A 22,567-nucleotide genomic window follows, 5' to 3' on the forward strand; every position below is an offset into this window, starting at 1 on the left:
CTCTTCAAAATGATCAAAATAGTAAAAATTACGTTTCCGGTGACTTTATTTATGTATAACTTTATACTACATGAATAATTACAGAAAGAGCGGAAAAGCGGGGATCAGGTTTAGGGTTGGATATCTCAATTAAAACGCGTAATTTATCATCAAAAATAACACTAGTAATTTATTTACATTAATTACACTCAATATTTAATATTTTTAATAGCGGATTGTTAAGATAAAAGCGGATTTGTAATTACAGCGTGGGTTGCAAAAGCGAAGCCGGTTGACACGTGGTTGAACACTTTGCCGGCACTGAAAAAGCGGTGAAATAAATGCACTGATAACACAATTTACCTATAACAAATTAAAGCGAATTATTAGCGGTTAATTTAAGCAATTTAAATTATAAAAATAGCGAAATGCGGTTAATTAACAATAAGCGAAAGTAAAGCGGAATTAATGGCGACTTGTTGCAACGAAAGCGTGGAAGCGAAAGATAATAATAATTCGTCTTCTTCCTCGTTGACTTGGAGAAGAAGGCTAATGCGCATGTCCAGCGAGAGCGATAGCCAATCAATAATTCGTTCTATTGATGTCGACATCGATAGCCAATAGTAAAATTCAATACATGTGGCGTGATCGAGCGGTCGATTGGCGCAAGCGTGTGAAAATTAGCGGGAACGAGCGCTTGTCAGGTGCGTATTGTAAATTTGGGGAGCCCACAGTGACGTAGTGCTCACTAAGTGGGCCTGTTCACTGAACACTACATAATAGCAAAAAGATAGCTGATTTTTGATAAATTCATGTAAAAGCTTACAAAATTACTTCTAATTATTAGTTATTTTATCGAAGTTATTTACCACAAAAAAATTATTAAAATTACAAAAATTATAAAAATTGTGATTTTTGTAATTTTACTTCTGAACAACTTTTGATTGAAAAACGATAGCTCAATTTTAAAACTTTCACTTTAAAGTTGTTGAAGTTTTACTTTAAAGAAATTGAAAAAGCAAACGAAAATGTAAAACTGTTCAATAATTGTAACAAAAGTTAAAAGTTGAAAAAAAAATCAAAAAAGCAAACTATAATATCTATTATGAAAAAAAAAAAATAAATATTCACACAATTATACTCTAATATACAACTATTTTTCATTTTCTTCTTTTACAGAGAATTAAAAATGGTAAAGCTTGAAGAAAAAAACTCCTAGATCTTTCTAAGTTATTTCAAAGTTGTATATTGTCAATGGATACCCCAGACTAATCAATTAAATCATTTCGTGAAATTAATATAAAAATATCGAAGACAGGAAGATTCAATCTGAGTACTAATTATAGAATTTGTTTTATTGTGAATGTAATTTACAAAAATAACGAAAAATATGAAAACATATGATGGTTCGATTTGAAAATAATTAAAAGAAACTATACTTTCATTAATAAAAGTTTAAGTAATAATTATTCGACAAATTTTTTTTATAATTATTTATAATTACAAAAAATTGAAATCTACCTTCCATCTCGGGCGGAGCCGAATGGCTTACTTTTTTTTACAGTGAAACTGTTTTTGTTCGTATAAATAATAATAATAGTAATAAATTATTTTCAGTGTTCATACAACAAGAACTGTTGTTCGCTTGCATGTGTGGTTGAAGACTATTTTAACGACCTCGGAAAATGCCGCTAATCTTACCAAAATTCCTCTAAACTAAAAAAACTCAAGCATGTAACCTCTTTAAAATGAAATAAAAAAATAATTACATACTAAAAAAATCCTTTTTGTTAAAAAAACACCTAAATTTTTTTTCTAACAAGAAACAAAACATTAAAGAGCTAAAAACTTTTACCGAAACTTAAACAGTATCTCACAAGTAAGTACTGAAATATATTAAAATCTATATATATATATATATATATACTCAAAATTTAACCTTTTTACACGTGTCAGTATTCATGTATATGTATATATGTATAATAGCAAGTAGCAGCAATTGATGTAGCCGCTGACATCAATGAAACTCTTTGACTTTCATAACTAGCGTCAGTCACTCCGTAATTCACCGTTTAGATTTTTATTTACAGCCGTACATAATACATACATTAAATATACATATATATTTATATAGAAATACAGATACTTCTCTTGTCTTAGTTGTAATTCCATTCACCCTTTATTCTTCATCCTATTTTATCTCAACCAATATATACTCTAAAATTTTGTTCCATAAAAAAAAAAGATTTCAAGATAAATAAAAATTTTTTTAATAAAACATTAATAATAATAAATATCCATAAAAAAATTAGAAAAAAAATTTTTTGTATATTTTATTGTTGAGATATCAATTAAGAGTGTTTTTAGTTAATTTTTTTTTAATAATAATAATAATAATTTCAGTTCCACAAATTTCCGTCGCGGATGAGAATGACGAGCGTAAAAATCAGTAGATTAAAATTTTTAAAATTCTAGTCGGTTTTATTTATTTAAATACTAAAATGTCCTTCAATATATACAATATATAGATATATAGATAGTCAGAGTTTATTTCTATTTTTATTTTTATTTGTGCGTTTTGTCTCATTCATGAATTTTTTACAAACATCTCGTAATACGTTAAAGCAAATTCTGTATTGTACACACTGATGAGTAATACTGATGTCGATTCTTGAGTAAAATAAATAAAATGAATAAAATAAAATAAGACTATGTTGTGTGTATGGTACTGCATCTTTTATTCATTTTCTAGGTAGAGACAAAGGGAATGAAACTGAACGAAACGCTGACTGCATTTACGCAACGGAATTTATTTATTTGTGAAAAAAATCGATGATTTACTTTCAAGATTGAGGGAAAAAATTTTTATTATTATTATTATTATTTATATTTTGCTAAATTTATTATTAATAAATAAGAAAACTTAGGAAAATGACTGAAATTAAAAAATTTCTCTAATTTATTCTAATTTAGTCCTAATTTAATATTAAAAGTTTATATTTTACTAATTTGTAAAGAAAATTTTTTTTAATCAATAAGAAAATCGATTTTTCTCTCCTAGTAACTTTTCAGCCGTACTAACTTGTATCCGGGTCAAATGTTGTTTTAATAGTTTCAACCCAGATAGCAAAATGACGTATTGTTATTCCGAATGAGCTCAGATTTCTGATTTGGACGTCAGAGTCTACGTCTAAAAGACGTCTTTAAGACCTTCTGAAGAGATCGAATGCGCCGCTTATTGTAGACTTTAAGAACTCATCAAAACGAGCTCTTAAAGAGCTCTTTTTTCTGAACTCGCACAAATGAATGATTTTTTATCTCTATACGCTATTATAATGATAACAATAGTAAGAACACAACAAAAATTATATCAATAATAATAATAATAATAAAAGTAAATTATGAAAAATAATTCAGAGTTTCATGAAGCACCGATGCTGATTTCGAATGTTTATTATTTTAGTTAGACCTAATATTGTCGGTTTAAAGAGAGAAAGTGAAAATCGCAATTGCCGTAACTAAGATTCGAACCCGAGTCGCGCGCGTGCTAGATCGATACCTAACACCCTACGCTGTTAAAACTATATGTCTCTAAACATCTCATTATTCTTATAAGCTAAGTTTATATAGTGATGAAATGTTGCGATCATTGTCTATATTATTTATTCTATTTGATACTGTGTATCGATAGAGAAAAAGTAACTTTTACGAATATTTATATACTAAAAAATATTCAAAAGTCTACCTGTAATATTTTTTTAAATAGTCTATATAAATTTAGTTTACTTTTTCACAATATAAAATCTAATAGATAAATTAATGAATATTAAAAATTCAACAATAATTAATAAGTATATAGTTATAAGATATCGTTAAATTCGAATAAAATGTTTAAAATTGATACATGCAAAGTACTCCTTAAATGTAGAAAGTTCACATAATTTTTTCAGATTAGAATCCAATTTTATTATTTTATCTAAATTAGTTTGATTACGAAGATTTTAACATTATTGCCTATTACTTCATAATATAATTTAAAATTTTTGAAAAATTTAATTAACCTGGATTAAGAGAAATGAGTTAACCTATACCAAGTGTATATCTATATATTAATCTATTCAAATTGTTTAAAATCATTTAATTCGAATTATTTTTAATCATTTTCAATTTAATTTCTCAATCAGGAAAGTAATAAATGAAAAATGAATAAGATTTTGACAGCTTTATATTAAAAAGAAATTTGTGTTTTTGTTTATAATGTCTATAAGCTCATTATACGCAACTCAAAACGAAGTCCAAAAAAGGGACTCAGTTAGATGTCAGAAAATTGACTCCAAACTTATGAGTTCATTAAGAGCTCTTAGTTCTGACCTCGTAAAAAAGAGCTCCTTAAGACGTCACATTAGGACTTCTATAAGAAGTTTTTTAAAAGACTTCATACTGAAATCTTTCTGACTTGGATGCTGACTGGGAACAACAAATTCATTTTATCTTTGTTATTAACTAACATATTTATTATTATAGTTTTAAGAACAAATTTTTTTATGTTTGTTATTAATTAACACCTAAGTTTATCAAGATCGTGTTGTCAGCATGCTAAATCCTTTATTTGTGTTTTTTAATTAGTTTTTTTTTAATTATCCTAAATAATTTATAGTTAAATATATAAACAATAATGTTTCTAAGGTTGAAATAATATAAAAGTCTTTTTAATAAACAACTTGATGTAGACATTTTGTACTTGTCCCACCAGTCACAAATGCCTGTCCCACCAGTCACAATAAAAACAAATTTTTTTAATTGTTTCTACGTAGGTAATCAGTCTAATTCTTTATAATATTGAATGTTTGTAGGATAAATTTTGCATTGAGAGGGAAGTATTTTTTAAAAGTTTAGTGGTCCAACTGAAATTGGACTTTAAGTATACCTTTGGTAAGAGAGAAGGATTTTTCTTAGTCTCATCAGTTACACTCAATCAAATGATAATTACGAGAAATTTAAAAAGTAATGGAGGTTTTTGACAAAGGGATGTTGTTAATTAGTTATTCTTCTATATTATAAGATAAATTTTACTACACGGAGAGAAAAATATAGAAATCATTCCTATAATTTTAATGAAATGTTTTCCTATACCATTTTAGGAGCGATTACTTAAATTATGGGAATTGTACCCATAATTTTTGGGAAATGTTACTATAATTATGAGAATGGTTCCTATAATTATAGGAACGATACCTATAATTATAACTGTAATATCGGCATGATTCCCATAATATATAGGAATGGTTCCAATAATATCTAGGAATAGTTTCTATAATATTATAGGAACCATTCCTATAATATTATGGGAACCATTCCCATAATATTATAGTGATGATGCCTAATAATATTGAGATATTTATCATTACAACGCAAGTTATTTGTGACTACAATGACCACTTTGAAGCATTTGAAATTATTAGTAATTCCGATAATTTTACTTGCTTCCCAATAACATCATTTGCAATATGTAAAATAAGTAATATTGTTCATATAAATAATAAAAGTTACATACTCAAAAGGTGGATTTAATAAATATTCAATGTATATATTTATTTTTTTTTTTTTTTATTTTTTTTAATTCCAAATACATTCTATAGAGGTGAGGGTAACACCTGTACATAGATTGGAATACAAAAAATCGCATATAATCATTTTACAATAATAAACATAATAAACATATACATAGAAATTGCATATAACAAGAGTTTACGTTATCATGATGAATAAGTTCATAAATATTAACTGAGCTATTACAGTTGGAAACGTCTAAGATATATTTACAGATATCCAGCGCCTGAGTTTTTTTTTAATAGTTTTAGGCTGTTGATTTAACATTTTCAGATTGTTTGGTAAGAGATTGTAGTATTTAATCGCTATATAGTATGCATTTTTGTAACTTATATTTTTTTTAATTTTAGGTAACGTTAATTGTCTAGTTCTAGTAAATAAATATTGTAAATAAATAATTTGTTTTAAAAATAAAATGAAATTGTAAAAATAAACAATGAATTTCTATACCTACCTTGCTCCTCTAATTGTGTAGTGAAAAAATATCCTTTTTATTAGAGAAATTGCACGACTCATGATGCGAAGCATCAGAGAGTGCTTTACGATCGAAAAATTTTTTTCGCCTCATTTTAGCAACTATTTTTAGTATTATAGCCTTGTTAGTTCACGGAATCAAGATATTTTGCATACTAATGTCGAGATAATTTAATGGAGATTAATTCCGTACTTTCTAAAAATTGATTTACTGCAATAGAAACGGAAAAAAACATCAAAATAGGTCAAAAAATTTTCCTGTCCGTCATGTATGAAACCCCGGAAACACTGTAACTTGTGAAAAAATCAATTATTTGAGTTAAATTTTTTTTTTTAAATTCTAATCGACGATTGTAGGTCACTGAATGCGAATGGTTAATTAATTCAGTGTCGTTTAATTACAATTAATAAAAAACGAAAACTACAAGACTGTATATCTATATATATCCATGTAAAATTAACATGGATGGTGATATATCTATATCTATAGATATTATGTACACTTTATTCCACAGGGGCGCTTATGCAGTACCTTCCTACTACAGCTGTTTTTTCGGCAATTAATTTTGAACGACTTAAGTTTTTTTTTTTTTTTTTTATATTTCATAATTAAATGAGCATTATGAGTCGTGCACTTTTGGATTTTCCAAACTTTATTTTAGAATTGCTACAATATTTTTCAATATTATCTAACACAATAATAACTAAGTTGGAATAAACAATTTAAGATTAAGTAAACACGTAAATAAAAATTATAAAAAAGAAATTTTTTCATTCTAGTGATAGATTAATTTTTATTTACAAAAAAAAATTTATTAGCAAAAAAATAAAAAATAATTACTTTATATTTTTTATGTGATTGCTCCATTATTATGAACATAAACATTTTTCTATTATTATGTGCGTCATTCCCATAATATCATAGGAACCATTCATATAATATTATAGGAACCATTCCTATAATATTATAGGAGCCATTCCTATAATATTATAGGAATCATTCCATTATTGTATAGGAATCCCGTGTAAAAAAAAATTGTCCCAAAAATGTCCCAAGCGTGGGACATTCAAACGTGACACAATTTGGGACAATTTTGGGACATCTCAAAAAAAAATTAAAAATTTAAAAATAGTGCGTTTAAGTAATTTTTCGTCGATTTTAGGTATTTCTTTGAAGATTTTCAGAAGACTTTACAATTTCATGACAATTTTACTACAATTTTAAATGGTTTTTAAATGATTTTGAAGAAGATAATTTATTTTTGCACAGCTGTAGATTTGTCTAGAAATTAATGGATGAAACATTTATTGAACATTTTTGGGACAATTTTAGGACATTTTCGGAACATTTTTTTAATATTTTTAGGACAATTTTGAACGTTTTTCAAATAATTAAAAAAAAAAACAATTTATTTTTGCACGGTTGTAGATTTGTCCTAAAATTAATAGATGAAAAATTTTAGGACATTTTTGGGACAACTTGAGGACATTTTTGGGACAACTTTAGGACATTTTTCGGACAACTTTGGGACATTTTTATGACATTTTTGGGACAGTTCTGTAATGTTTCTACAACAAACTTTGAACATTTTTAGAACTATTTCACGACACTTTTGACCGATTTCAAGAAAGATAATTTATTTTTGCACGCTTGTAGATTTGTACTAAAATTAATAGATAAAAAATTTTAGGACATTTTTGGGACAACTTTAGGACATTTTAGGACATTTTTGGAACAATTTTAGGACATTTTTGGGACAAATTTAGGACAATTTTCGGAACATTTTTAAATATTTTTTAAAATATTTTTTCAAAAGTGTCGTGAAATAGTTCTAAAAATGTTCAAAGTCTGTTGTAGAAACATTACAGAATTGTCCCAAAAATGTCCTAAAATTTTTCATCTATTAATTTTAGGACAAATCTACAACCGTGCAAAAATAAATTTTTTTTTTTTTTATTTGAAAAACGTTCAAAATTGTCCTAAAAATATTAAAAAAATGTTCCAAAAATGTCCTTAAAATTGGCCCAAAAATGTCCTAAAATTGTCCCAAAAATGTCCTAAAATTGTCCCAAAAATGTTCAATAAATGTTTCATCCATTAATTTCTAGACAAATCTACAGCTGTGCAAAAATAAATTATCTTCTTCAAAATCATTTAAAAACCGTTTAAAATTGTAGTAAAATTGTCATGAAATTGTGAAATCTTCTGAAAATCTTCAAAAAAATACCTAAAATCGACGAAAAATTACTTAAACGCACTATTTTAAAATTTTTAATTTTTTTTAATATGTCCCAAAATTGTCCCAAAAATGTCCCAAATTGTGTCACGTTTGGATATCCCACGCTTGGGACAATTTTGGGACAATTTTTTTTTACACGGGATGTTTCCAATAAATTATGGGTATGGTTCCCATAATGAGGATAGGATTGATACCTATAACGATCATGTTATTATAGGAACCATTCCCATAATTTTTGAAAAGGTTCCTATAAATTTCTCTCCGTATATAGTATAAGTTTCAGTCACATAATTATATATAATTTATGGAATTCCAGAGTCAAATGTCCCTCCAATCACTATGAAATGCCCCAATTTAGAGTTTTCAAAAGTTTAAATTGCTCAATGTGGTGAAAATATCAAAAATAAAAAATTATAAGAAACTTTTAAAAACAAAGACTAAATTTTTTACCGACTTGGACAACGATCAACTTATAAATTTATTATTATTATTCTTTGTATGATTTACTTGAAAGATTGTGGAAAAAAATTCTCTTTATGAGAAATAGAAGGTCTTGAGTTTTTATTGAAGAAAGGATTGATATTGTGATCGAATTCCAGGATTTAGTAAAAAAATAAGACGTTTTTTAGTTGAGATGAATGGCGACGGGTTAAGACGCCGGCGAAGGAGATAGGGGGGGGGGGGGAGTAAGAACATAAAGAACCTTTGTGCTCTATGATTTTATATCTGGGGCTTTGGGGTCTTGAGAAAAGTCTCATTGTGGAGAATTGGGGTAGATTCACGCGATTCACCGCTCGGGTTTTATTTTGAACTTTTCTTAGTGGTGAATTGCGTGGGAGTATCATGTAAGGATACAATGTACTGCAAACGGGTTTATTTATTGGCCAGAAAATGAAATCATTTATCTGTATTAATTTTTTTCTTTTTTTTTTTTTATAAATAACAGCTGCGTTTTTATATTTTTTAGAAAAGTAAAAAGTAAAAGTTTTTTTTCTTTTCAGTAAAATCATCAAAAATTTTAAGATTTATCAGCGAAATTCTTATATTTAAAATGTCAAAGTAAGTTTTTAGTCATCAAATAATTTTTTAAATTAAGCAAAAAAAAATTCTGCATATTGACAAAAAGTAACGAGACACACGTAATCATAATTGTAAATAATCTTGAATGAAACAATTTTTTTTTATCCTTAAAAAATTTTTAAATATTTCTGATTTATTAAAATATTTTTGCTAATGATTGAATAATGAGTGACGATACAACATTAAAAAATTTTTTTTAAAAATTTATGATAAAAAATTGTGTAAATTTTTAACTTCCCGCTAAGAAAATCGGGAAGTTATTTTTTTCACCCTGTTTTACAAAAATCGAGTTTTCATCAGATCTCGACGTTTGAAGGTCACAGGAAGCTTCTCTGACTATCCCCGCGAGGTTGCCACTATGTCTGTGTGTGTGTGTGTGTGTGTGTGTGTGTGTGTGTGACTATGTGACTCGCTTATAACTTTTGAACGACTGAACCGATCGGAACGTACTAAACGGCGTTCTAAAGAGTTCCCTCAAACTTAGATTTCCTGAAAATTTGAACCGATTCGGACCGATAGATTTTGAGAAATTTTGAAAATTGTCAAAAAAATAAGAAAAAAATCATTTTTGAAAGTGGTTTTTTTGGAATATCTTTTAAACGGCTCTATCGATCAACTTCAAAAACTTATCCGCCCTCAAGCTTGAAAAACCACGCCGATCGTCGCTAATCCGGTCAAAATCGGTTGATTCGTTCGAAAGATATCGTGAACGAAAGAAAACCGAAAAAAGTGTTTTTTTGACATAACTTCGTCATTTCTTCTCGGATCGTTTTTGATGATATAGAATAATTTCAGAGCTTAAAGAACCGCGTCGATTGCCGCCAAAAACGTGGAAATCGGTTGATTGGTTCGAGAGATATCCTCGATAAAATATTTGGAAACAAGTGTTTTTTAACATAACTAGAATTGAATTTGCGCGCAAGCGCGCGCCTCATATTCATTGTCATGATATATTTATGTGTCGTTTATGTATATTATATTCACTTTCAACCAATCAGAATGAGAATAAATATTTTCAACCAATCACATCACGAATAGATTGGTTTCACATACATTTCATCTCAATTTTATTATGGGACTCCGACATTTTTTTGGAATAACTTTTAAACGACTGCACTGATCGATTTTATTCAAAAACTAATCAGCTATTAGCATGAAAAATTACGTCGATCGCCGTCAAGCCGGTCAAAATTGGTCAATTCGTTCAAGAAATATCATGAATGAAAGAAAACCAAAAAAAGTGTTTTTTTGGAATTACTCCAAATTTCCTAGTTTTATCAATTCAAACTTAGATTCTTCATGAAACTAAAAAAATTGCGTCAAATACTACCAACCGCGTGAAAATCGGTTGATTCATTCAAAAGTTAGTGCGGTTTGAAAATTTAAAAAATTAGAAAAACGGTTGACCCTGAAGGCCATCCCTGCAACTTCCCGCTAATTCCATACTTAGGCGCTTAAAATTACACCAATGACGTTTTTGAGCTCTTCGAGGTTAAAAATACAATTTATGGGTTATTTTGAGCTCTCCGAGCTCAAAGAGATTGCTTTCCTATGCTTTAAAGCTCTTCGAGCTCAAAAGTCTGATAGAGATTTGATAAGACACTATTTTTTGAATTTTTAAACCGCAATAACTTTTGAATGAATAAACCGATTTTACGCGGTTAGAAGCATTCAACGCAGTTTTTTAAGCCTTACAAAGAATCTCAAATTTTGAATTGATCGCGCTAGGAATTTTGGAGTTATTCGGAAAAAACACTTTTTTCGGTTTTCTTTCGTTCACGATATCTCTCGAACGAATTGACCGAATCCGACCGGACTGGTGGCGATCGACGTGGTTTCTCGAGGTTAAAAGCTGATTTGTTTTTGGAATTAAACCTTTAAGCCGTTTGAAAGTAATTCCAATAAAACCACATTTGAAAAAAATTTTTTTTTCAGTTTTTTTAAGATTTCTCAAAATCTATTGATCTGAATCGGTCCAAATAGTTTTTAAAATCTAAGTTTGGTCAAGTCCTTTCGAATGGCACCAAACGTGATGAAATCGGTCAAGTCGTTCGGAAAGTTATAAGCGGTTCACATACTTTCACACATACATACACATACATACAGACACCGTGACAACCTCGCGGGGATAGTCAGGGAAGCTTCCTGTGACCTTCAAACGTCGAGATCTGATGAAAACTCGATTTTTGCAAAACGGGGTGAAAACAATAACTTCCCGATTTTTGAAAATCTTCGATTTTCTTAGCGGGAAGTTAAAAATATTGTTCTATGATACTTCTATCAGACTTTTAAGCTCGAAGAGTAATACGAATTAGCGGGAAGTTGCACGGATGGCCTTCAGGGTCTACCGTTTTTCTAATTTAGTAAGAAAGAAAAATTATATTTTACATTGATAAAAATTGACGAGATAATAATAATGATGATATATGAATAAAAGTGACGATGCAATAAAAGATTAAATTATTTTATTGATGACTTAACTTATAGATTATTAAAAGTTATACCAAATATTTGTGTTTATTACTTGGAAAAATTCCTTGGAAAAAATACAATTTCTTTTTATTTTTGTGTTATAAATTATTGGAGAATTTTTTTTACATTGATAAAAGTGACGATACAATCAAATTACTAAATTTTGCTAAATGCCAAACTATTTATTATTATCAATTTTGTATTCATTTGTGTTATAAAAATGTTTTTTTAATATTTTGAATTGATAAAAAGGGACGATAACAGTAATATAACAGTAATATCAATTAATATTACTAAATAATGCACTATTTATTATTAAAAATCGTAGCAAAAATTTATTTTTATTTTTTATATTATAAAATATTGACGACCAATTTTTTCATTGATAAAAAGTGACGAAACATTTATAACAATAAATCTTACTATTTATTTATAGAAAATTTACAATAAAAAATTTCAAATAAAATTAGCGTTAATTTTTTATCTTTGAATGCATTTATAATAAATGAAAATACTGTAATTTTAATGAATGTCACTAATTATTGAATTGTTTTTTAATATAAATTATAGTAAAAATTTTTTTTTATTTTTTGTGTTGTAACTTATTGAATAAAATTTTTTACATTACACTGTAAAAAAAGCGGTGTTAAAATGAACTCATTTTAACACCGCTATGTAACACCTGTGTATTAACACCGGTGTAGCGGTGCTCTTTTGCGGTGTTAAAAATCCGGTGTAATATCGGTGTAACCGGTGTAATACCGGTGTAACAGTAGAATTAATTTACACCGTATCGGAGTAAGAATATTACATGATCCATAAAACACAATTAATATTCAATATTTATCAAAATGAGACAAGTAACATCCCGAGTAAAAACAGAATTCCGCCGCACCACCGCTGCACGGCTTTTTAAGCGCCGCACCACCGCTGCACTACAGCCGTGACAATTTTGGTTATTTTATAAGTGCCGTATCACCGCCGCACCACCGCCGTGACAAGTAAAGATTTTATCTATTCGCCGCACTACCGCCGCACCAGCGCCGTGACAAGTAAATAAATTTCTATTCGCCGCACCACCGCTGCACCACCGCCGCACCACAGCTGTGACGCGCCCGGGTAAAAATAAAATTATTAATTTTGACGAAAAATAATAAATATCGTTATACCGCCGCACCACCGCTGCACCACCGCCGCACCATACCACTGTTTGATGGTATATACATTGAAATAATATATTCGATGATCATTCAAATAGCTTAACTAAATTTTTTAAGTTAAGTATGGCTTGCAGTGCAGTTGGCAATGTTCGAGACTTCCATGCAGACGATCCAGGTTCGAATCCCATCACAGTTCAATTTTTAAAATTCTTTCAGAGTACTTTCAATAGGCGTACCGCTTCTGTGCAACCCGAGGACGAAATTAAAATCTACATCAACAATACGACTAAAAATCAATAATTTCGCGGTGCTTTTGGCCTGATTTAAAAAATTTTTTTTTTAATATTAGGCATTCGATTAAAAGGAGGTTGATCAATAGGTCTTACATAAAGATTTCTAGTCGCATTATTTATTAATTAATTATTGCGTGATAAATTAATTATGATACCATTTTTTGTGAAATTGTAGGTATGATTTAGCATTGGTGCGGCGGTGGTGCAGCGGTAGTGCGGCGATGCTAGGGGGAGTAAATTTTTAGCGTGCGGCGTAATAGTCCGCCAAACGGCGGTCGTGCAGCGGTGGTGCGGCGGTATGGTGCGGCGGTGGTGCAGCGGTGGTGCAGCGGTGGTGCGGCGGTCGAACGAAATTTATTAGTTTTCCGTAAAAAATAATAATTTCATTTTTACTCGGGATTTATTTAAGAATTTTCAATTTATAAAATTACTCAGAAATCGATTTAATGAATGTTATACAACAAGTTAAATAGTATTTACAATATTAAATGTTTAGGAACAATATAATAATTATTTTTATCGTAACCATGATGTTTCTCATAATATAATGGATGTTTTAAACATGACAAATCTTCAGCTGTGCAAAAATAAATTATCTATATGAAAATCATTTAAAAAACGTTCAAAATTGTCGTAAAATTGTTCTAAAAATGTTTCAAATTTGTTGTAAAAACATTCTAAAACTGTCCAAAAATGTTCCAAAATTGTCTCAAAAATATCCGAAAAATGTCTCAAATGTATTCAAAATTTGTGCTCAAATAGTTAAAAAATGTTTTAAGATTATTCAAAAAGGTTCCACATAAGATTTAATAACAAAATTCCAACTAAATTGCTTCAAATAAATTGCATTGATTCTAAAATTATCTTAGAAGTATTCCGAAAATCTTAAAAAAAATACTTAAAAATTATGAAATAATTATTAAAATCCACTATTTTAGAGTTTCCAATTATCTATATGATGTCCTAAAATTGTCCTTTAATAATGGTGTTAAAGTAACACGGATCGAAAATTTACACCAAGAGAATTTCACACCATTATTTCACACTACACGGCCGTGTAAAATACTCTGGGTCCATTTTTACATCGAAATTTTTACAGTGTATTTATTTTAATCAAAAACTTTTATCTACCTATATTTTATTATTTTAAACTTTCTAAATTAAATATTAACTTTTTTTTTATTATTTATCTTTAATTATTAAACATAAAAAGTTTAATTATAAAAATTGTGTTAGGTAAAATATTATCAAAACCGGAAAATTTATAACACCGATTTAACACCGAAAAAAAATATTTACACCGCGACCGGTGTTACTGCTACACCGATTTCTGTGTTGAATTTAACACCGGAATTTTTAACACCGTACACCGCATGGACTCACACCGGTTTTTTTTTACAGTATAGTAAAAAATGACGATACAATAAAATTACTAAACTTTGCAAAATGCTTAACTATTTAATATTATCAATTTTGTATTAATTTTTGATGTTATAAAAAATTTTTTTCATATATTTTACACTGATAAAAAATGACGATACAGTAAAATTATTAAACTTTTTATTTTTATTAATTTTTTATCAAAACTTTTAAAAAATATTTTGCATTGATAAAAATTTACGATACAGTAATATCAAAGAATATTACTAAAAAAAATGGACTATTTATTATTAAAAATTTTGGAAAAAATTAATTTATCATTTCTTATGTTATAAAATATTGACGAAAAATTTTTGCATTGATAAAAAATGACGATACATTAAAATTTCTAAATTTTCTAAACACTAAATTATTTATTATCAATTTTTTCCCGTACAAAAAAAATTTTGGTTCCTGATGAATTTCCGGATGAACTTCAGATTGTGAAACAAATATGAATTTCATCGGGAATTCCAGCTGAATTTCATGATGAATTTGAAACAAATTGCATATAAAACTTAATTTTTTTAATCTATAAAAAAATATTTGGAGACAATTATATTGGAATTTTTAGTGTAACTTACACTAACTCATCATTTACGAATCTTAAACTTCTATCTGAATAAATTTTTTGGAGTAAAAGAACACAATATTCAAAACAATAATTCGAAATTCATCATGAAAATCAGCTGGAATTCTTGATGAAATTCATTATGAAATTCATAGTTGTTTCACAATCTGAAGTTCATCCGGAAATTCATCAGGAACCAAAATTTTTTTTGTACGGGTTATTATAAAAAATTTTTTTAATTTATTTAACATTGAAAAAAAATAGCGATAGACCTAACTTAACAATTTCATCCAAAATAAAAATTTTAAATCTTCAAAAATACCTCATTTAAAAAATTTCAACCAAAAAAACAACATCCTTTCCTTTACTCAGAATTTTTCTATCAATAAAGCGTATTTTATACAAAACTCAATCCTTTCTTTGTAGAAAGTAGAATAAAATTTTTTACATCACCCACTTTGTCAATCGAAAGGGGAGCAATACATCGAAACTAACAAAAAAGTAAAATAAAAAATCTAGGTTTCCAGAATTCTTACAACCGAACAAAAGATCCGAATCGTAATCTTTTTATTTCAAACCTTTATACAAGGGGTTCAACTTGGCTCGCTGGTTTTCATAAAAGCTGACCAACTTTCTCTGAGAATAAATAAAAAAAATATAATTTCTCACGAGTTGATCTTCTTAATAAAATCAGTTAGTAAATAAATAAAAATAATATTAATAATTACGACAAATTCATAAAGCGCATTTCTAAAGTAATTAACTTGAAACTTGATCTATAAAATTTTTTCGCAATAAAATATTAAGCCGACAGATGTGAGTAATTTCTTAAAGATTAATAATAATAATAATTTGTTTTACAATCTCGACTGTAATAAAATATTTGTGTTGAACAAAATTAATCCGATCGTTAAAATAATTTTATTTATTCAAATAATTTTATTAAATTAAATTCTTTTGAGATTATGTGAAGAATCTTTTGGCCCTATACGTAATAAACGACAAAGTAATACTTTGTAATGGATAATAAAATATTAACAATTCAGAAAAAATAAATATAAAGCATCCTTTTGTAAAATATAAATACAAAATGCAATAAAAGATTTTTTAATACCGGATATAAAGTGCAAAGTGGTAACGATTTGTTACTTAGTACTCTTATATTATTTTAGATTTTTAATGGCCGACGGTTAGAGCCTTATTTTAAGGCAAGATGGACATATTTAATGGCGTCTATATAGTGCGAAGAGCATTCATGGAGATTTATGTTAGTTGGTACAGTTAACGATAGTTCTGCTAAGTATTGTATTATTTGGTGAGCCATTGCATTTGAAAGGATATTTTAATGGGCCGTTTTGTTACAAAGTTGTCGTTTTATGGCCGTCAAACACGGTAAGGGTTTTATTTGGGACTTAATAGGTTAGGACGTTAATGTAAGATGGAAGTACTTAAGATGAGACATTCAGCGCCTTTGATAGATTAAAAAGGCGCGTAGAATGAATTTTTAATTTTGTATTCAAAAGTTCATAATTTATAAACTTATAAATACATAATTGTACAATATTTTCATTCGAAAATTTGGAATGCTTTATTCAAAAGTTGATGTGACGTTTTCATTGTTGTCGCTTTTCGTTGTTATGGTGACCACTTTAGCAACGGTTACCATAGCAACGGTCGAAAAAAAAAAAATGAAGATTTCGATAGCTTTTTCGTCTTTAAAAGTTGGAAAAAATATTGGCTTTTATGTTTTTGGATAAAATTTCTATTCTATCTTTTTTTCATGTTCTTGATATATCTTTTTTTTTTCTTTTAAAAATACATAAAAAAACGAAGAGTTTAAAAAAAAATTTTCTATGGCCAAACATAGGACAAAATGGGTTTGAATTTACTTGTAAATAATTACCGAAAATTCTTTTGGCTGTTACACTGAAAAAAAAAATTTACTTTTAAATAATTCTTAACCTACACGGAGAAAATTTTATAGTAGAGTTTACTATCTAGTTATGGTAAAATCTATTAACTGAATTCAATAGTAGTAAATATTATTTAAATAATTATGTAAACCATCTTAATTGTAGTAATTACCATCCTAAGCTAGTAAAAAATATTTGAAAAATTAAAAATTTGCGTTAGCGTGGATACATTTCTAAATGAACTAAAAGCAGTTGTAGCGCAGTGTAATACACGAAAAATCGGGATTAAATTCGGATTGAATAAGGTAAAAGCCCCAATAGATGATCATGTACCAGTATATGATCACTCCATGTATTTGTATACCTATATTTGTGAATATAGATATACAAATACATGGAGTGATCATATACTGGTACGTGATCATCTATTGGGGCTTTTACCTTATATTTTAATTTTTATTTGTCTAAAACAAGTTTCAACGCCAAGTTTTAAAAAAAAAAATTAGGAAAACGGTTGACCCTGAAGGCCATCCCTGCAACTTCCCGCTAATTCCATACTTAGGCGCTTAAAATTGCACCAATGACGTTTTTGAGCTCTTCGAGCTCAAAAATACAATTTATGGGTTATTTTGAGCTCTCCAAGCTCAAAGAGATTGCTTTCCTATGCTTTAAAGCTCTTCGAGCTCAAAAGTCTGATAGAGATTTGATAAGACACTATTTTTTGAATTTTTAAACCGCAATAACTTTTGAATGAATAAACCGATTTTTACGCGGTTAGGAGCATTCGACGAAGTTTTTTAAGCCTCACAAAGAATCTCAAATTTTAAATTGATCGCGCTAGGAATTTTGGAGTTATTCCGAAAAAACACTTTTTTCGGTTTTCTTTCGTCTACGATATCTCTCGAACGAATCAACCGATTATGACCGGACTGGTGGCGATCGACGTGGTTTTTTGAGGTTAAGAGCTGATTAGTTTTTGGAATTGAACCTTTAAGCCGTTTAAAAGTTATTCCAAAAAAACCACATTTGAAAAAAATTTTTTTTTCAGTTTTTTTAAGATTTCTCAAAATCTATGGATTTGAATCTGTCCAAATAGTTTTCAAAATCTAAGTTTAGTCAAGCCCTTTCGAATGGCATCAACCGCAATGAAATCGGTCAAGCCGTTCAAAAGTTATAAGCGGTTCACATACTTTCACACACACACACACACACACACACACACACACACACACACACACACATACACCGTGACAACCTCGCGGGCATAGTCAGGGAAGCTTCCTGTGACCTTCAAACGTCGAGATCTGATGAAAACTCGATTTTTGCAAAACGGGGTGAAAACAATAACTTCCCGATTTTTGAAAATCTTCGATTTTCTTAGCGGGAAGTTAAAAATTAGGAAAACGGTTGACCCTGAAGGCCATCCCTGTAACTTCCCGCTAATTCCATACTAATTCCATACTTAAAATTGGCTCTTAAAATTGCGCCAATGACGTTTTTGAGCTCTTCGAGCTCAAAAATACAATTTATGTTATTTTGAGCTCTCTGAGCTTAAAGAAATTGCATTCCTATGCTTTTGAGCTCTTCGAGCTCAAAAGTCTGATAGAGATTTGATGACACTATTTTTTGAATTTTTAAACCGCAATAACTTTTGAATGAATAAACCGATTTTCACGAGGTTATAGCAGCATTCGATGCAGTTTTTCAAGCTTTATAAAAAATCTCAAATTTTGAATTGATCGCGCTAGGAATATCGGAGTTATTCCGAAAAAACACTTTTTTCGGTTTTCTTTCGTTCACGATATCTCTCGAACGAATCAACCGATTTTGACCGGACTGGTGGCAATCGACGTGGTTTCTTGAGGTTAAGAGCTGATTAGTTTTTGGAATTGAACCATTAAGCCGTTTAAAAGTTATTCCAAAAAAACCACATTTGAAAAAAATTTTTTTTTCAGTTTTTTGAAGATTTCTCAAAATCTATTGATTTGAATCTGTCCAAATAGTTTTCAAAATCTCAGTTTGGTCAAGCCCTTTCGAATGGCACCAACTGCGATGAAATCGGTCAAGTCGTTCGAAAGTTATAAGCGGTTCACATATTTTCACACACACACACACGCACACACACACATACATACAGACACCGCGACAACCTCGCGGGGATAGTCAGGGAAGCTTCCTGTGACCTTCAAACGTCGAGATCTGATGAAAACTCGATTTTTGCAAAACGGGGTGAAAACAATAACTTCCCGATTTTTGAAAATCTTCGATTTTCTTTGCGGGAAGTTAAAAATTTTAGTGAAAAGTATTTCTATTAGGTTTCTATGAGCTTAAGATCATCGAGTGATTTCTTAGCAAAACCATTAAGAGACCTTGATAAGTCAGAAATCTAAGACTTTTGACATCATTAACATTTTTTTTCAATATTTCCAACATAATTTAAAGTTTCATTCATATTTTACTATGTAAAAAAAAGATTGAGGTTTCTAATAAAGAAAAGTTTGTTTAATTTGAGTACGAGATAAAATATAAAATAATAATTGTCAAATCGTTCCGATATTGGGTCTCGTTCTGGTATTGGGTCTTTTACCTTAGTAAATACTATTATTAATTTTTCTCCGTGTAAGAAAATTATTTTTAAGAACTTGATCTTCTTGATTTAAATTTAGAAATTGTTAAACTGAAGAATTTTTTTTTATTTAAGAATTTTTTATCTTGATTCTAAACAATGAGACCCTTCAAAATTATTTTCTTGGCTTAAGAATTTTTCTCTAGTAAACTTAATTTTTTTTTTTTATGAAATTAATTTAAGAAAAAATTGTTAGAAGAATTATGAAGACGTTCGACAATTTTTTAATTTAAAAAAAAAAAAAAATTTTTTTAAATTACATTTATAGTTTTTTTAAACTTTAAGATGTAAAATTTCTCTTTTGGTGATCTTCAAATGATTTTTTTTAACTATTAAAAAACCATTGTTGATATTTAAATAATTTTCAATAATTATTAGACTATTGTTGGTAATTTTTAGATCATTTTTAGTAATTGTTAAACCATTATTGATGATTTTTAAAGATTTATAGTCATTTTAGAATTTTTTATTTATCTTTATCAAAGTAAAGAAGAAAAATTTAATGAAAATTTTGTCGAGATATAAATTTAAAAATTATAAAAGTAAATAAATTTTTACATTACAAAAGATATTCAATATTCATTAAAATTACGTAAATGAAGTGAGTACTCACTTTGCATCTTGAAATGGATGTAGAATAAAAGTGGCAGCACCTTCCAGAGAATCATACAGCCGCCATCTCTTGAATACGTAAGCAATCACAGCAAGAAAAAGTAGTTTTTTCAGTTTTTTCACAATTATTTTCACAAAACAATTTTCACGAATAAGTTTTGTAAAATTTTTAAGTTTTTAAATTTTCTACACAAATTTTTATACTTTTTAATAGTAACCCTGATAGCCACGCTTTGATTAAAAGTAGTTGGATTTCAGCAGTTACAGTTAACTTGACATCAAGTTTGCCGTAAATTTTTACAGTACAACAGTTGTAAACAAATTGACTAAAATCTACAGCCCCAATTTGAATACAAGTTAACACCGAACTTTTGGTTAAATTATACTACAATTTTACTACAACTTGAATAAAATACTTGTACTGCAAGTCTTGACGTCAAATTGCAGTGTAACTTGTAGACAACTTAAGTAAAAACGTTTGGTTTGCAACTTTTTTCATCAAGTTGGCTACAAATTTAGGCAGTAGATTGAATAAAAGTTTGAGTTAAAATGGCTATCAGGGAACCCTGATAGCCATGCAGAATGCTGTTGGTTTTAGACTGGACTCCAAGTTGTGAAAAATCTGCGACTCGAATCTAACGACAGTTTCATTAAACATCTTGTAGTGCAGGAGTTTGAGTGAACCTGCACTGAACTTTGAGACAATGTCTGTTAATGCGGCAGAGTACAAAAATTTTACCATTTGCATTCTACGATCGGTAAATTACCGAAAAATTGATGATAGTTTGTCGGTATAAGCCTTTATAGCCATCAGAGAAATTCAATCTTATGGCCAATTGTTAATAAATTACAACTACAATTATAATTGTTATTACGATCACTATTATCATTGTTATTTTTACTATTTTTATAATTATTAATAAAATTATAAGAAATATATATTAATTCTGAGACCAATGTAATCAATTTTATATATTTGTACAAAATCAAATAAAAAAATTAACAGTAACCCAACAATCGGGATCGAATAGAATCGAATAGAACTTTCTATTCGTCTCTATTCGATTCAATCCAACTTTTGAAACGCCAGTTTTTCTATTTGTTTCAATTGATTCTATCCGACTCGTTGGTAACGACTGAAAAAAAAAATTTTTTACCAATTTTGAAATATTCTTCTATATCGACTGCTAATTCCACGATTTCTATTTTTCTCTGTGTATCTCATGAATTCAAATTATAAATGATCTAAATTTAAAAAAGTTTTTGAATATCTCATATTTTAAAGCGATTGAAAAATTTGAAATAGAAATTAAAAAAAAAACCAAGAATAACTTAATCTTAATTGTTCATCTATATCATTTATAATAATATTAATTAAAAATAATTTAAGTGTTGAACATATTCTATAAAAATTGATGTCAGAAATATGTTTAAATAACAAAAGTGGAATTAAAGTAGAAATATTATTGCTAGTAAGTACAAATATAAAATTTATAATGAAGATCTTTTATTTTACATACATTTTTAAAAAATTTTAACATAAGTATAAGAAAAAACATAAAATAATATTTTTAATCATAAATTATACAATTATAATAAATGTAAATTGCTCATTAAATTTTAATTATACATTACTCAATTATAACAAATTTTAATTACAGTTCTTTCGATTAGTAGCAAAGTGAAAAATCAAATTAACGTTAAATTATTTACATAAATTAATTGAACATACAAAATTATATATACAATTTAAAATTTTTATTCTTTTCAGTTATTGTGATAGTTACTAGGCTGTACAGTTATAAAATCAAAATTTTCGCCTTTTAATATAAATAACTTTACGAAGTACATTTTCTAAAGATATTGTAAAAACTGTATTTTGTTTTGCTTCAATTTTCCAAACGTGAGTCATTACAAGACCGTTTATATTTAATTGCTTGGCATCTATTACTTTAATACTTATTAAATTGTCATTTTCACTGAAAATATTTGTAGGATTCGAGCAAATTCACCAGATTTTAGTTGTATATAACTATCATCCCACTTTATTAGTTTTATTATAAAACATTGTACTATAGAAAATCTTATTATAAACGCATTTATCGTAATATTTTCTAT

The 22,567-nt window shown here is 28.2% G+C and overlaps 1 long non-coding RNA gene across 1 annotated transcript; it reads right to left on the minus strand.

The window, feature by feature from the left end:
* Nucleotides 1-480: 480 nt before the first annotated feature.
* Nucleotides 481-16,848, minus strand: LOC123270777. The gene is made up of 3 exons (XR_006510697.1): nt 16,838-16,848; nt 1,857-1,865; nt 481-751 (listed from the first exon to the last, which is right to left on the minus strand). It is a non-coding gene; the product is annotated as an uncharacterized LOC123270777 (long non-coding RNA).
* Between the last annotated feature and the right edge of the window lie 5,719 nt (nt 16,849-22,567).

Source organism: Cotesia glomerata, linkage group LG8, assembly GCF_020080835.1.
Source record: "Cotesia glomerata isolate CgM1 linkage group LG8, MPM_Cglom_v2.3, whole genome shotgun sequence".
Lineage (NCBI taxonomy): Eukaryota > Metazoa > Arthropoda > Insecta > Hymenoptera > Braconidae > Cotesia > Cotesia glomerata.